Source organism: Pelodiscus sinensis, chromosome 27, assembly GCF_049634645.1.
Source record: "Pelodiscus sinensis isolate JC-2024 chromosome 27, ASM4963464v1, whole genome shotgun sequence".
NCBI classification, from domain to species: Eukaryota; Metazoa; Chordata; order Testudines; family Trionychidae; genus Pelodiscus; species Pelodiscus sinensis.
In genome coordinates, this window is record NC_134737.1 from 12,321,591 (window position 1) to 12,336,042 (window position 14,452).

Sequence of the window (14,452 nt, forward strand, 5' to 3'; positions counted from 1 at the left end):
GATCTGCCGATGGGGGAGGAACAAGGGAGGCAGTTGCCCTAGGGCCTGGCAAGTCAACGGACTCCAGTGCTCCTGGCCACCACCTCTGCTATTGTAGCTGTGGCCATGTCCGGAATCCCGGGCCCTTTACATTGATGCTGGAGTGCAGCATAACATGAAATGCCTGGCTGAGGAGTGGGGGAGTGCTATGGGCTGGGCAGTGCTGAGGGCTGGCTGCCTCCAGCCCCACTCCTTCTGCCAGAGGCCCTTACCCTTATGGGGGTGCAGAGCTGGCCTCCCCCACTTGCCCGGAAGTCTTTGGTGGCTGTCAGCCCTGCCAGTTACCATGTGGACTAGGAGCCCTCTGCATGGACCAGGACCCCACTCTGCTAGGTGCTGTACGATCAGACAAGAGACAAGACAGTAGCTTAGTCCTCTGCCACTGACCTACTATGTGGCCTTGGACAAATCATTTCCCCTGTCTATAGCTTTGTTTCCTCTCCCTCTTTCCATTGTGTGTCTTGGCTATTCAGACTGCAGCCTCTTAGCTTACCTCTTTCTTTATGTACGCATAGTGCCTGGAATAATGGAGACCGCCCTCCCCCATGCATTATTCCAGGAGCAACAAATAATTTGTGTCCCAATCCTGAAAACACTGTGGGACTTCATTAGGGCTTCTAGTGGACACAGCATTCCATACCTTGGTTCGTCTTGAAGAATTGGGGCCATGGTGCGTCTTTAACCTACCTCCCCCTCAAAAAGCCCCAGAATCAGAAAAAGTTATTTTGAACAATTCTAAATTTTAAAAACAAAATTTTCAAGAAAAATGCACAGAAAAAGTAGAAATATGAGGGCTGTGTCTAGACTGGCAAGTTTTTCCAGAAAATCAGCCGCTTTTCCGGAAAAACTTGCCAGCTGTCTACACTGGCTGCTTGAATTTCCGGAAAAGCACTGACGATCTCATGTAAGATTGTCAGTGCTTTTCCGGAAATACTATGCTGCTCCCGTTCGGGCAAATGTATTTTTCCGAAAGACTTTTGTGCAAAAGGGCCGTGTAGACAGCACAGTACTGTTTTCCGCAAAAAAGCCCCGATTGCGAAAATGGCGATCGGGGCTTTTTTGCAGAAAAGCGCGTCTAGATTGGCATGGACGCTTTTCCGCAAAAGTGCTTTTGCGGAAAAGCATCCTGCCAATCTAGACGTGCTTTTCCGAAAATACTTTTAACGGAAAACTTTTCCGTTAAAAGCATTTTCGGAAAATCATGCCAGTGTAGACGTAGCCGAGCAGTTTAGTCCATTTTGAGAGCTACTGGAAATAAATTTTATATATATATATATATGTATATGTATATAATTCAACTAGCCCTAGTGCTGGCATTTTGATGTTCCACTGGCATGCTGGGCTAGTGAAAACATTGCACCATGAATATTTATCCTATTGCATAAGAGGTGCTATCCTTAGTTCCTGCTCCTTTGATCTCCCTGTATTTTTCTGATGAGCACCTCATACTAATTACCCTCTGCTCTTGGCCCTCCAGGAGGAGTCCTTCCAAAGGATGTATATATGGCTGTTATTTTAAACTCCTATAAATTTCCTGCTGTCAGTCCCCTATTCAAGACATTCCCCATTTGCCAGCCTCATCCCAAACATATGCCCCGTAGATGTTCTTCCTATGCCCTTAATGAGCATCCCTTATAGGCAATTTGCTTCCCTCTTGGAAGCATCCACCACAGATGCTTCACATTCCACCATGTGTCATTCACACATGTGCAGTATCCCTTCCTGGATCCCTACAGGGTAACAACACCCTATAATCTTCTATAGGGTATAGCTCTTATAGGCACATCCTCTGTCCTCAGCTATGGCCAGTGCCTCAGTTTTCCTTTGGAGTGGGTGGTTTGACTTTGACTTCGGGCTGAACGGGAACTAGCCAAACTGGTTGAAGCAGGATCGTGGGTGAGGGGGGTATGGGGACACTGTGCCCCTTTCAAAAGGCTGATTGGCCATGCGCCTCCCCCCACAAGTTTGGCCTCACTTAAAAATGACTGGCTGATGTGCAAAATAAACGTGCACACATGTCTCAGCCATGCTAGCACTGAAAAGGAGCAGTCTTGCTCATGTCCACCACATAAAGAAAATCTGCTGGTGTATCACTAGGGCTCTGGTGTGTCACTACGGTGCTGGCATATCACTAGGGCTCTGGTGTGGCACTAGGGCTATGGCATTGGTGTGCCACTATGGCACTGGCATGTCACTATGGTGCTGGCATGTCACTAGGGCGCAGGCGTGTCATTAGGTCGCTGGTGTGCCACTACGGTGCTGAGGTGTCACTAGGGTGCTGGCATGTCACCATGGCGCTGACGTGTCACTACAACGCAGGCATGTCACTAGGGTGCTAGCGTGTCATTAGGATGCAGGCATGTCACTAGGGTGCTGGTGTGTCACTAGGGCGCTGGCGTGTTACTAGGGTGCTGTCATGTCACTAGGGTGCAGGCGTGTCATTAGGTCGCTGGTGTGTCACTACGGTGCTTAGGTGTCACTAGGGCGCTGGCGTGTCAGTAGGGTGCTGGCGTGTCACTAGGGTGTCACTAGGGTGCTGGCATGTCAGTGTGCAGGGGTGTCACTAGGGTGTCACTAGGGCGCTGGTGTGTCAGTGTGCAGGGGTGTCACTAGGGTGTCACTAGGGTACTGGCATGTCACTAGGGCACTGCATGTCACTAGGGTGTCACTAGGGTGCTGGCGTGTCAGTGTGCAGGGGTGTCACTAGGGTGTCACTAGGGCGCTGGCGTGTCAGTGTGCAGGGGTGTCACTAGGGTGTCACTAGGGTACTGGCATGTCACTAGGGCACTGCGTGTCACTAGGGTGTCACTAGGGTGTTGGCGTGTCACTAGGGCGCTGGCGTGTCACTAGGGTGTCACTAGGGTGCTGGCATGTCACTAGGGTGTCACTAGGGCGCTGGCGTGTCAGTGTGCAGGGGTGTCACTAGGGTGTCACTAGGGTACTGGCATGTCACTAGGGCACTGCGTGTCACTAGGGTGTCACTAGGGCGCTGGCGTGTCACTAGGGTGCTGGCGTGTCACTAGGGTGTCACTAGGGTGCTGGTGTGTCACTAGCGTGTCACTAGGGTGTCACTAGGGTGCTGGTGTGTCACTAGGGTGTCACTAGGGTGCTGGTGTGTCACTAGGGTGTCACTAGGGTGTCACTAGGGCACTGTGTGTCACTAGGGTGTCACTAGGGTGCTGGTGTGTCAGTAGGGTGTCACTAGGGCACTGTGTGTCACTAGGGTGTCACTAGGGCGCTGGCGTGTCACTAGGGTGTCACTAGGGTGTCACTAGGGTGCTGGCGTGTCACTAGGGCGCTGGCGTGTCACTAGGGTGTCACTAGGGCACTGCGTGTCACTAGGGCACTGGCGTGTCACTAGGGTGTCACTAGGGCGCTGGCGTGTCACTAGGGTGGCACTAGGGCGCTGGCGTGTCACTAGGGTGTCACTAGGGTGTCACTAGGGTGCTGGCGTGTCACTAGGGCGCTGGCGTGTCACTAGGGTGTCACTAGGGCACTGCGTGTCACTAGGGCACTGGCGTGTCACTAGGGTGTCACTAGGGCACTGCGTGTCACTAGGGCACTGGCGTGTCACTAGGGTGTCACTAGGGCACTGCGTGTCACTAGGGCACTGGCGTGTCACTAGGGTGTCACTAGGGCGCTGGCGTGTCAGTGCGCAGCGTCCAGCGCGGGCCAGCTGGGAAATGGGACTACGCTGTTGCCTGACTACACTGGTGCTTCGCTGGGGCCTGCTGGCTCACTGGGCACGTGTCGAGCCGAGCCGCGATGCCAGCTCCCCCGGGGCCCTGAGACCCAGAGCACTGACGAACTCATCGCACCCCCAGCGGCCTTCCCTACCCAGCATGCTTTGCTAGCAGCCTGCACGTCCCGTGACCCCCTGGCTGGCCGAGGTTCCCCCGCCCCCCCGCCGGGGACTTGTTCGGCTTCGCTTCGCCCGCCAGGGGGCGCCGGGCCCTGCTAAGGGCGGTGCCTCCTCAGGCGGGGACGGGCTTGGGCCGTTGCTGTGGCGATATGCTAATACGGCCCGGGCGCTGCTGATTGGCGGGTTGGGGCTGGGCACGCGGTGGCGTCAGGGCGGGTGCGTGTGACGTGCGGGCGGGGGGTGGGGTCAGGAGGAAAAGTTCTGGGCTGAGCAGGAGCTTGAGGGGGGATCGGAGCCGCCGCGACCGGCAGCAGGTGAGGGGGGGAGGGGCCCCCGCGACCCCGCTGGGGGGAGGGGCCCTCTGCCAGCCGCCCCCTGTGCCTGCAGCCCCCCCCCGGGAGTAGGGGCCGGGGGCCCCTGTGCCTGCAGCCCCCCCCGGGAGTAGGGGCCGGGGTCCCCTGTGCCTGCAGCCCCCCCCGGAGTAGGGGCCGGGGTCCCCTGTGCCTGCAGCCCCCCCCGGGAGTAGGGGCCGGGGGACCCTGTGCCTGCAGCCCCCCCCCGGGAGTAGGGACCGGGGGCCCCTGTGCCTGCAGCCCCCCCCCCGGGAGTAGGGGCCGGGGGCCCCTGTGCCTGCAGCAGCCCCCCCCCCCCCCGGGAGTAGGGGGCCGGAGGATCCCTCTGCTTGCAGCAGTCCTCCACTCCTGGGAGTAGGGGGCCGGAGGATCCCTCTGCTTGCAGCAGTCCTCCACTCCTGGGAGTAGGGGGCCAGGGGAGCCCTCTTCCTGCAGCCCTTCCCCAGGAGTGGGGGGATGGGGGAATCCCTCTGCCTACAGTGGCCCCTGGGAGTAGAGGGGTGAGGGGACCCCCTCTGCCTAACAGTGCCTCCCAGTAGTGGGGAAAAGGGGACCCCCTCTGCCTAACAGTGCCTCCCAGTAGTGGGGAAAAGGGGACCCCCTCTGCCTGCAGCCCCCCTGGCAATAGAGGTGAGAAGGGATCCCTCTGTAGCCCCTCTGGGAGTAGGCATGGGGGACCCTTCTTTCTGCAGCACTACACCTCCCCCGTGGGAGGATGGGGGACCGCTAGCCCAGGTGTCTCTGAGGCAGGGATTTGAGGAACTGGGTCTGGCTCTGCTAGGGCACTGAAAGACAGGTGGAGGGTCTGAAGCAAGAGGCATCTCAGGTACCAGACTCTTCAGGGAAAGGTGTAAGCATGGAGGGAAGAAGGGAGCAGGCATTAGTGGTCAGAGCATGGGGTGGAAGAGCGGGAGAGAGGATGTCTGGGTTCTATCCCAGCTCTGTGTCAGGTATGTCATCTTGTGGCTTAAGCAGGAGACTCTGGACATAGGGCTCATAGGTTCCAAGACCTTGGGATAAATATCATTTCCTCTGCATCTCCCGTTTCCTGTCTGCAACATGGGGGTGATGCTTCCTTATCTCTCAGTTATAGTCTCATGACATTTTATAACTTAGTACAGCCACCACACCGCCCACCTAGAATGTGCATTCATATCTGGGGTGGAATCATGCAGAAAAGTAACAATTGGACAGCGTGACTACACAGATGTTTAGGGCAATGAGTAAAGAATCGAGCATCCAGATGAAACTGCTGGTAGGTGAGGGCAGAAAAACAGCCCTTTCTTAGTGCCTAGGTAGACTGCAAGTTTCAACTGATTAGTGTTAAGTGCTTGAAGATTCTTGGATGAAAGTCAAAGGAACGTAAAGGAGTAAGACAGTCACCCGGCTCCCTAGATTAGAGACTGGTTCCTTTCATCCCTCACCTCCATACACATTTATTGACTTAATCTTACTGCATCTCTTTTTATTCCAAACTGACCAGGTCCCAACCACATTGTGCAACAGCTGACTTCTTTGTGTTACAGTGATTGGCTCTGCCTCAGAACCAGAGTGCTCTCCCCATCCAAGTGTAATTGCCTCTTTCCCTTGAGAATTCCTTCTGCCTGTCTGCAGTTGAAAGGGATGTTTCATCTGCCCTCCTGACCTGGATGCTCTTTTCAGAGCTGGTGCAGTGTGACTCCCTCTCCTATCATACAAAACTGCTTTCCTCAGTTTCAGTCTGAGGATCTCCAAGCACTTCAGTCAGTAGAGAATTACGCCTTGTAACCCATTTTACAGATGGGGAAACTGAGGCACAGAGAGATTGAAACAGGTTTTGTTAGTGGCAGAGCAAGGGTTAAAACATGCATCTCTTGATTCAGTCCTGATTCTTCTTCTTAATAAAGCCTGTCTGTTATCATTCATTTGCAAGGCTCTAGCTTAGTAGCTGAATTGCCTGTATTGTCTCAAGTTTTGTCTGTACTTAAGTTTAAAATGCAGCCATGGTGATGCTTTAAATTGAAAGTGTGGCCATGGCCACTCTGTAAACCACCTCCACAAGAGGAGAAGCTCCATCTGGCAGTGTGGGGCCCAGCCCTGTAGCCTGGTTCACACGGGCACTTCACTATGCTGTAATTTGTGGGGTAGCAGAGGGTTCATCTCCGAGCTAGAAAGTTACAGCCTTGTAAAATGCCAGTGTAGACTTAGCCTGAGTCTGCCATGGCTGACTAAAAAAACATAGAGTGACTCTTTAGCAGCCTGTCTTGTCTGATCCGAGATGTGCACAGGTGTAAATCTCTTCCCCTCAGATTGAGGAGTATTAGGGTACTGGCCAGAGCCATGGAGGCTGAAGATCTCTTCTGTGCCACAGAGAAAGTATAGTAGGAGCAATGGCACAGCCAACTCTCCCCCATCCTCAGGCATCTCTTAGTCCCTTGTTGGTAGGGAGGCCAGTGGTGAAGTTTGGTCTGAAACCCACTCGCTTCTCCTATTTTCCCCGGGCAGTGGTCAGATAGTGATGATTTCTGGTCATGCCCCACCTGAAGTTTGAATGGGTGAGCCTGATGTGAAAGGCTCCATACCCTATTTCCGGTTGCTGGAACCATCTAATCCTTCTCTTGGGACCTGTGTGTGTTTTTTTTTTTTTTAAACCGATGCCTTCACTTTCTCACACCATCCCCCAAATGCAAATGTGCTAAAAGCAGGTGAGTTTCTTCTTCAACAGTTTCAGCCTGTCAACCTGGAAGACTAGAGGAAGCTTTGGGGAGGAGCTGGGATGTTCTTTGAGCTTCCGTTCATGCTCTGTTGAGCCTTGCGCCAGGTGGTTAGGGGACATGTCCTGGCATTTGGCTGAGAGCAGAGCAAGGTGAACTAGTGACTTAATATTGGCTTTCAAACCTTTGTCGGTTTCTGTTGGCAGTTGGTGCTCAGATGGTGTCATAAGGTGTGTGCGGTCAGGGTGTGACTTGCATTCTGATTGGCAGTGTCAGCACTGGGTCTCCTGTGGAGCATTGTGTTACAGGGTCTGGAAAAGGTTTAACTGATAGTGGAGTTGTAGGAAGTGTGATCAGGGTGAAGGTACTTGGAGGTGTATTTATTTATTTATTACTATCCAGATAGAATACAAACTCACGGGCTTGGACTTACAGTATCATTGTTTTTCCTTTTAGGAAGGAGTGAGGGAAATTTTGCTACTCCAATGTCCTGTTTAAAAAAGGCATTTTATTTTGCTTAACCTTAGAATAGTTGCTAGAGCAGAGGATTGGGAATCAGTAATCCTGGAATCTTGTCATTGAGTGAGTTAGTGGCAGAACAAACTTAGGGGCGAACTATAGGACCACAGAAATGTAGTTCTGGCAGGGACCTTGAGGTCATCTTGAAAAGTGAAATGATTTACAGAGGATGTACATTTCACCTCTCTGTGCCTCAGTTTCCCCACTTGGAAGATGGAGATAATACTTACACTTACAGGGAGATGTTGAGCCTTAATTATTGTGTGAAATACATCGAGAGCCTTGCATAAAAATACATAAGTGTTAAATATTTTAAATAGTTCACTAGTGAATGCACCACTGCTTTGTATGGGATGGAGTGAGAACTACTGAACTGCCTATTTTGTGCCCTGTGCTGCTAATGTTGAGTATCCTTTAGCTCAAGCATTAGAGGCTTATGCTTTAGGGAGACCTGAGGATTGTCCCTGTTGTAATGCATTTCCAAGTGGTCATAGTATGCAGCACAGTGAAAGTCATGACGTTGTAGGTAGCTACACATTTGTTACACTATTATGTTGCATTCAAAAATCTTTCAGACCGGACTAAGCAATTGCTAGCTTTCCTTTTATAACTGGCAACTTTTCCTCTTGATAACGGAATTGGTTTGTTTGCAGGCACTCAGCTAGTCTGTGGTTCTACTAGTACTCAGAGATGTATTAATACTATGGAATAGGGGCTTTCTTGTTAATACTATGGAATAGGGGCTTTCTTGTTATCACGGAGAAGCAGCTGACCCATACAATACTGTCCAGGGAACAAAGGTTCAAGACTCATCCATGTTCTCAGCACCTTTGTTTAACTTCAGGGTTCATTATGCAACCCAGGTTATTCTGCATGATGTTTAAAATACACACTATCTTCTCTAAGTCCCCTTGTTCTGAATTGTTAGTGGTTTTCTCCAGAACCTGATAGCGTATTGCTCCACTCTGCTTGGACCTGTTTCCTAGTATCATCATGTTATTTTCATGATCATCAGAGAAGCCCATAGAAGCCATTTCTCTACTGAGTCTGAGTTTTGGCATCTTGATTGTTTCAAATAGTCACTGGCAAGTGTAAACAGTGTTGTCACCTGAAAAGTAAGATGAGGTATAGCTCTAATCCATACATCTTCTCACATCCATAATGACAGGACACTCCCTCAGCGCCTAGGCTAAGGAAATCCATTCTTCCATGCCTAACATTTCTAAAAACACCAGTGTCTTTAATACCAACTCTGTAGGTTGTTGCTGTTAGGGTCCTATATTCAGCCTATAGCTCCTTATGGTGTAAGTCAGTGGCAAAGGTCTAATGAGCAGGACTTGACAATTAGGGCAACCTACTCTCCCGTGGCGAGTAGACTTTAGCTCGGCACGGCACCGCAGTACGATCAGCACCTGCGCAGCACGTCAAACCATGCAGCTGGTGAGCGGGGCTCGCTGCCGCTTGTCAAGCCCTGCTAATGAGAGTCTTCCATCATTATGTTTGATTGTGGACCAGTGACCTATTGATATTTCAACTTTGAGATTTGTGACTTCTGTTGATGGCAACCAGTGTTCTCTCTAAGATTTTCCATCCATGAGCAGAGTGAGTTTTGTCTTGTGCACCAATATTGAGGTCGTGTGCTTGTTCGGAGGTGTGCCACCATAGCACCCAACTTAACAAATATCTTGTATATATTTTTTTAAATGTTATGGAAGAAAGAATACTAAAACTAGATAATTAGCAAGGTACGTGACTTCAAATGGTTTTGACATGAAGTCAAATAAAAAGAAAATTAATATTACAAAATTTTCAGTAGCCAGTTTCCTCTGTGTATAGCCTTCTCTAGCTGGACTAGATGATCTCTCGTGGTCCCTTATGGTTAAACCTGCTTGGATCCTGTGCTGAGATGACAAGTTATTTAAAAGATACAGGGTATATAAACTTTCCTCCATTAACATACACATTTAAATTCTGTCTCTTCAAGATAGTTTACAAGACAATATGTTTGCAGACTTCAGCCACATAAACTACAGAGCAATGATTTAAATGAAGAAAAACAAAACTTTGAGCTAAGGACCCAAGCAACACTTGGTAAATCTTCTAGTGAGCATACAGCACAAGAAAGGTAAGACAATGGGTACTTTCTAACTTGATCAGAAGAAGCCACCCATAAAAAGAGACATACTGTTTTCTATACAGGCCTTCAAAGAAAATGATACAACAGTAGAGATTATCTTATTTTTGTCTATAAAAAAAATTGTGTCTTAAGCCACCAGCATTTTGCCAGAGCTGGAACTAGGGCTGCAATGAGGATGCCCCAATAAGTCCTTGCTTAACAAATGAATCCCTTTCAAAAGGTGGTAAACACAATCCATGTTAGATGACTGGAGACTTAATGGGAGGATTAATTTTAGTAGTGCCTTTGAGAGATCTGACAGGTAAGGTAGGTGGAAAGGACCTGAAAATCTGGTTGGTGAGAAATTCTGCTTCATTGATTTGATTTAAAAGTTCCCAATGAGTCTATAAAATACTGGTCCAGTCAATGAAGGCTGAAAGTGTCGTGTGGTTCGATTTATTTTAGATCCAAGAGAAACCAGGACTCTCCAGGGAGACTTACCCACTTTCTTATTTATTACAAGCTTTAAGCAGTTAATATAGTTGTTTAAATTTTACAAGCCTTCAAAACAATTACTATACAGGTAGTCCCCGGGTTATGTCAGTCCAACTTAAGTCAGACCCCTAGTTACAAACTGGAGGGGGGGGGGGACGCAGCTAGTGCAGGGTGCCTCCCCCACTGTCACCGCCTCCGGTGGCGCGGGGGGCGCCCCCCCCAGCAGGCCAGGGAGACGCGGAGCGGCTTTTCTCGCCGCGGAGGACGCGGGCGGCGGGACCGCGGCGCATCTCGGTGGTCCCGCCGCCCGCATCCTCCGCGGCAAGAAAAGCTGCTCCGTGTCTCCCTGGTCTGCTGGGGAGGGGTGCAGCTAGTGCGCCCCCCCGCCCCCAGCAGACCAGGTTTTTCTTGCTGACGCCTGGGGTAGAGCAGATGGGGGGCTGCTGGGTTGGTCCCACAGCGCCGAGGTGCGGCGCTACTGGACCAACCCAGCAGCACCCCAGCTGCTCTGCCCCAGGCATCCCCAAGTCATCCGTTGCTGAAACTGACCAGTGGCTGACTATAGGAAGCCCAAGGCAGAGCTGCTCTGCCCCAGGCTTCCTGGAATCAGCCGCTGATCAGTTTCAGCAGCGGCTGACTTGGGGACAACTGGGGTAGAGCAGCTGGGGTGCTGCCGGGTTGGTCCCGCCACGCCAAGGGTTGGCGCTACCAGACCAACCCAGCAGCACTCCAGCTGCTCTGCCCCAGGCGTGTCCGATTCAACTGCTGCTGGTCAGTTTCAACATTGGCTGAATCTGGACACCAGTTCTGACTTACATACAAATTCAACTTAAGAACAAACCTACGGTCCCTGTCTTGTACGTAACCCGGGGACTGCCTGTACAATTTAAACCATAAATCCGATAAATTCTAAAGCAATTAATAAGCGCAAAGCAATGCAAAAGCAATTAACAAAAGTTCTACTATAATACAGTGATAAAGCCTGTTCACTTACACTTCACCTGCATGCTACCTACAATACCAGGCAGGAGATCGTGGTCCCTTTGATTCCCGCTCGTTGGAGTGCCATGCACTGCTGCAGCCCGTGTGAAGGGTCTGTTACTTCTACTTACAACGAGCACAACCAATGAGTCATCCTGCTCGCTCCCTCCCTCCCATCGGTTCTTCTTACTAAGCCCATTTTATAGCGAAGCAAGACTTGGCCATTCTAATGATATTTCCCAATTGATTAAGTGTTGTGTGAGATACCTAAAATGCCCAATACCCTCATTTAGGGTACATCCTGCTACTCAGGATGTTGCAAAAATGATGTGCATGGTTAACAGTTTTCTGGAGATCTCATTAGTATCTGCAGTATTTAAACTTTCCTTCATTCTTTAAAGTCTGTTTCTACCCTTGTGTTCGTGTAATTTTTTTGACTGTGAATTTTATGAGACTGCATAAGCGGGTAGATGTGCTGTGAATGAGACAGCCTGTTCTCAGTCATCTCTGAAGAGTAACAAAGACAGGCTAAACATTATTGTTAGCTGTTTCCAGTGGCTGGAAGCCGAAACTTGACAAATTCAGACTAGAAATAAGATGCACATTTTCAACATGGATAATTAACCATTGGAACAGTTGCCAACGGGTTATGATAAGTCCTCCATCACTTGCCATTTTAAAGTCAAGATTGGATGCTTTTCTAAAAGGCATGCTCTAATTAAATAGTGATTACTTAGCGGAAGGTCTCTGACCTGTACTTTACAGAAAGGTACACTAGTTAATAACAATGGTCCTGTCTGTCCTTAGAATCTATGAATTTCACTGCATTTGAACAAATGTTAGCTGTTCTGAGACATAGAAAGAACTTAGGTAAACTACTATGACACTTTTTTCCACTGCTCTGACATTGTATAGATTCCATTGTATACTGTATTGTTATGTAACTGTCTCCTTTACATGGGACAAAAACAACTGAGATACTGCAGAAATGATTTATTTTTTTTTAGGAGGTCATGAGACGTGCTCTGAGAACTGTTCTCTCCCCCCCCCCCCTCGGTTTCTGAGTTGGCACAGTGTAGCTCAGTCACATGGCAACCAAAACATTGTGTGTAGTCTTGATTTCTGCCACAACACCCATTATAGTAACCGAGTCAAGCAGGCTGCAGTTTGCTTGTCTGAAACAAAACATGAGTTTTCCTAAAGCGTTTTCATCTTTTCTGCTTTTTTATTAAGCATCAAGACATGAGCCTCATGGCTTCAGCGTGTGGAGAGGATTTTGTAATGATCCTTTGAGGATCAGGACATAAGCTAGTTTGTATAACAATGGCTGACGTTGCTCACTGGTATCTTTTTCCTAGGACGCTACTTAAGTTTCCTTATTGGCAAAACTGTAGATTATTACAGTACATCTGTTTATGCTCTGGGAATTGTGCCTTCTGTGGCTCTTGAATTATGGATAGAAAATCTGCGAACATTCTTAGAGACCAAGCGACTAACAATAAATGAGATAGTAGATCCAATTGCAATTAATGTCTTTATGAAATTCTTTAAATTGGGAAGGAGGAAGTTCCATCGGCAGCCAATGAAAATACCTTTCTCTTCATGCAGAGCTTGGTTTGATTTGTGATTTGACTTATCAACCTAGGTTACAGCAGAGACAAGCTTGCAGGTTCGAGAGATCCTTGGCTAGGTACTTAGCCAGTTTGTTATAAGGCACTTAGCGTGCTTTTCTACAAATTAAATGTTTAAACATGTATTACTTGCCCTTCCTGCAATAAGCTCTTTAAAATCCTGTAAGTCATGGAAGAACAGAATTGATTTCCAGAGTTAAGGGTTAGGAGAGATGTCTGTGGAAGAGCTGATTTTTTTTTTTCAAAGAGCTCTAGAATGCACTGGTAGGTTACTTTGAAAATTCCTGTGCCACATCAGAATTCCAAGTAGAGGTACTTTTACAAATATGGGCCCTTTTGGTCAAAGGACTATGAAGTACACCTCCCTCAATGACTTGATTTGTAATGTGGGGCTGAGCATGTAATGAGATCACAAAGCAGAGACAAGAGGCTAGATGAACATGTTCATTTCAAGACCACTTTTTGAAGTGCTGTAAACCTTAGATACCCGCAGAAATGCTGGTGTGCCACTTCAGGGCCTAGAGTACAGTTAGTGGGATGAATGTGGGGTCATTTGGTCACACTTGGTCATCTCCCAATCCCCTCTGAATCTTCTTCCACTTTCAAAGAGTTCCAGAATTTGGAGTCAGAAGCAACCTTTTGTCAGTGAGATACCAAACTCAGGATGTTAAAATACGCGTTTATTTAAATAAACGCGTAACCACTGAAATTGCTGTATCAGAGGCAGCAGTAAGGGGGAGGGGAGAGACGGTAGCTGGTACTTGCGGGGAGCTGCCGCTCTCCTGGGGCAGTTGGCTCGCAGGAATTTTGTGCAGGGAACCGGAAGATGACCCACCGTGTATACTGGCTCCTGCCTGCCCCCCTGCCTACACTACTGACTCTTACAGAAAGACTGCAGTGTGTGGGGTGTGTAGACCAGAGTTAGGAATATAGTGTGGGTTCCAGGCTCGCCAGTTATCTAACCAGAAAGTTTCTAGGTTTGTCCTCCACCCTGATCACAGAAATTAAGAGCTCTTATGTCTAGAGGCAGGTCTCGAGAACTGCAGCAGTCACACTTACACTGTGGGTGGTACCAAATCACAACAATTTTTATTACAATAAGTATTAAGATTACACAAAATAAAACGCATAAGGCGATGACTGCATAAATTAATTTGATCGCCCCAGGTGGTAGTGCAAATGCAGCCTGAGTGTGCAGTTGCAATCACTTCGTATAACACCATACTCACACAGCCTCCTGAAGACCCTGGTGGAACAATGTTCTCAGTGAAAGCCAAGAGAGTATTGTCGTGTACTAGCACTGCAAAGGAAAATGAAAGGCGAGAGTTTGAGGAAGAAAGTCCTGCTCCACACTCGCGCCATGGGGTGATATAGGCCTTCCTGTGTCATCTGTAGCTAACCCCTCAAGGCCAAAAACAGATTTCCGCACACTAAGATTTTGAGGGTGTACACATTCGACTGAAGAATTAAACTAGAACATCCTTTTGAATATGCATGAAATATCACTTCGTGCCCTCGTGGACAAACAAAATCAGAAAAATGGGAACTTGTGGCTAAATTACCAAGAAATACCACAAGTTGCCCACTGCCCCTGCTTTCTTGGTAATGCAAGATGTTCAGTCTGGCAGGTCATTGTATTTTGGGACTTTTAGATACCACATGAGATAATGACTTATTCTGGGTCAGCATACTGGCCTTTTGTTGTTTGACCTCTGACCAAGCTGGAAATCCCCGCACGCTATTATCTAACTATTTTTCCTTTA

At 48.8% G+C, this 14,452-nt stretch overlaps 1 protein-coding gene across 4 annotated transcripts in view; it reads left to right on the forward strand.

Moving 5' to 3' along the window:
- The first annotated feature begins 4,122 nt into the window (after positions 1 to 4,122).
- PPARD (peroxisome proliferator activated receptor delta) overlaps positions 4,123 to 14,452 on the forward strand; it is a 38,304-nt gene continuing 27,974 nt past the window's right edge. For 2 of the 4 annotated variants that reach the window (XM_075910528.1, XM_075910527.1), the window contains exons 1-2: positions 4,131 to 4,215; positions 9,451 to 9,591. The gene's annotated coding sequence lies outside the window, so the exon portion shown is untranslated. Of the gene's footprint in view, positions 4,216 to 9,450; positions 9,592 to 14,452 lie in introns of all 4 variants that reach the window. The other 2 variants (XM_075910530.1, XM_075910526.1) reach the window with 2 other exon arrangements.